Here is a 2500-nt window from a genome sequence, read left to right as displayed (position 1 = left end):
CGACTCCTCACCTCCCCCACCCCTCCCATCCGCTACCCAACCCCACCCCGACAGCAACAGGCTCCCACCCCCAGCCCCGACTCCTCACCTCGCAGCCAGGTCAGTGTGCACGAGTGTCGGGATTCCAGTCACTACATGGCGGACCGCGTCTGCAAGGGCCACGCCCACCAGCCCGGACACGCTGAGGAGAGAAAACGGGAAATGTTTATTTTGATTTAAAGAAAACGGGGAATGTTCATTTTGATGTAAAGAAAACGGGAAATGTTTATTTTGATTTAAAGAAAACGGGGAATGTTCAATTTGATTTAAAGAAAACGGGGAATGTGGGTGAATGTTCACGGGAATGTTCATTTTGATGTAAAGAAAACGGGGAATGTTGATGAATGTTCACAGGAATGTTCATTTAAATGTGAAGAAAACGGGTAATGTTGATAAGTGTTCACAGGAATATTCATTAAGATGTAAAAAAAGGAAAAAAGAATGAAAAAAAGCAACAATGGGGAATGTGGATGAATGTTCACAGGAATGTTCATTTGGATGTAAAGAAAACGGGGAATGTGGACGAATGTTCACGGGAATGTCCATTTTGATGTAAAAACAAAAAAAGCGGGGGAATGGATGGTGTTACAGGAATGTTCATTTAGATGTTAAAAAGGGGGGGGTGGATGAGTGTTCACGGGAATGTTCATTTAAATGTTAACTTTGTTCATGAGGGTTTGATGAGAACGGTTTATTTGAAAGGAATGTTCACTAGGATAAGGGCAGGGTAATTAAATGCATACATAGCTAGATGAATTAATTAAGAGATCAATTAATATCTGTCTATCACCCTATTGATGTATCTATTATCAATTTATCTGTCTATCTATCAATAAACTTATCTATCTGTAAACATATATGAGAAGGGAAGGAATAATTGAATGTTATGGATCAGTAGTTTATAATCAAGATATAGAATTTGCAACTTCAAAATACAGAACTTGCAACTTGAAGAATAGAATTTGCAACTTAGTATTTGCAACTTCAAGGTATAAAAATGCAACTAGAAGATATAGAATTTGCAACCTGATGGTACAGAATTTGCAACTGAAGTATATAATATGCCAACTTGAAGAAATAGAACGTGCAACTTCAAAGGTATAAAAATGCAACGAGGGATGTAGAATTTGTAACTTGATGGTACAGAATTAGCAACTTAAAGATGTATAATTTGCAACTTCAAGGTACGAAAATGCAACTTGAAGATGTACAATTTGCAACTCCAGGGTACAAAAATGCAACTTGAAGAATTAGAATTAGCAATTTCCAACTTGAAGATTTTCCCTTAAACACAGAATTTCCTATTTGAAAATGAAGAATGTACAGCATCAAAATACAAAATTTACTTTAAAATATAAAATTTTCATCTTTCTAAATTCTACCTTATGGTCTGACTGTCGTGGCTGCGGCCGCCCTCGACCTGGGCAGGGGCGAGCGAGCGTGCGCGCAGGTACTCGGGCAGATGGGCATCAGGGTAGTATTCCAAAACCAGTGTCACGCCCACTGGCCCGCCCACCACCACGCCCATCATTTGAGTCACATTCGCGTGGTTGAGAGAAGCCAGAAGCTTTGGGGCGATACAAAAAAAAAAAAAAAAAAAAAAAAAAAAATTATTTTTATATATCTTTTAATTATGATAAACATGTAATTCTATATAAACAACCATAAAAATCCCAACGAAAATAATTTATTCTTAATCAAATTGCACACAAATCTCCATGTTCCCATAAAGAGAACCCGTAAAAGTGCATAATACCAACTATTCTGTCGGCCATTTAGAGATTTTTTTTGTCTCTGTCCTTCTCAGGTGGAGTCGGGTTGGTAACTGACTAACCTGAGCCTGACGCGTGGCAGCCGGCGCCACCTCGTGAGCCGTCACTGTGATTAGTGCAGCCGGGCGGGGAGGCGGAGCTACGTTCACCTCGTCGTCCAATTGCGCGTCAGCATTGCCCGAGACCACGCCCACCGACAGCTACAAAAGAAGAAAAAGCAAATGTGACCCGTGTTTTTTTTTTTTTTTTTGCTTTTTACGGACGACAGAAAATCGTGAGAATTGAGTCATTCTCACGAACAGAATGCACAATAAATACACAACAGAAAATGCTAAACCGTTATTCCTCCATTTCAAAATAACACAGAACGTTCAAAAGAAAAAGGAAAACGAGTATTACAGCAATATTGTTTCAAAGAGAAAGTGTCTCACCGTCGAGAAAGCTCCTGAGGCCAAGATCTGCGTTCGGGTCACCTGGTGGGCGGGGAGAGTGGGCGCGTAGATGGGCGTGGTCAAGGAGGCGACCTGGGGCGTGGCTTCCTGGCGGTACACGGAGGTCAGCCAAGGTCCTGTGACCGAAGGGACCTGAAAGGGAGTAGAGAAAAGAGATGGTGATAATGCGTGATTATGATGAAAAATATGATAGGAAAAAGAGAGCGAGGGAAGAAGAACAAGGAGAGAGAAAGAGAA

The 2500-nt window shown here is 41.0% G+C and overlaps 1 non-coding gene across 1 annotated transcript in view; it reads right to left on the bottom strand.

Moving 5' to 3' along the window:
* LOC113805202 (uncharacterized) overlaps positions 1-2500 on the bottom strand; it is a 19759-nt gene that overhangs the window by 1403 nt on the left and 15856 nt on the right. The window contains exons 5-8 of the transcript XR_011398423.1: positions 2243-2395; positions 1874-2011; positions 1422-1606; positions 89-181 (exon numbers count right to left, since the gene is read on the bottom strand). This is a non-coding gene — a transcript (uncharacterized protein). The remainder of the gene's footprint in view (positions 1-88; positions 182-1421; positions 1607-1873; positions 2012-2242; positions 2396-2500) is intronic.

Source organism: Penaeus vannamei, unplaced genomic scaffold (assembly GCF_042767895.1).
Source record: "Penaeus vannamei isolate JL-2024 unplaced genomic scaffold, ASM4276789v1 unanchor314, whole genome shotgun sequence".
Classification (NCBI taxonomy): domain Eukaryota; kingdom Metazoa; phylum Arthropoda; class Malacostraca; order Decapoda; family Penaeidae; genus Penaeus; species Penaeus vannamei.
This window is presented reverse-complemented; position numbering and strand designations above follow the sequence as displayed.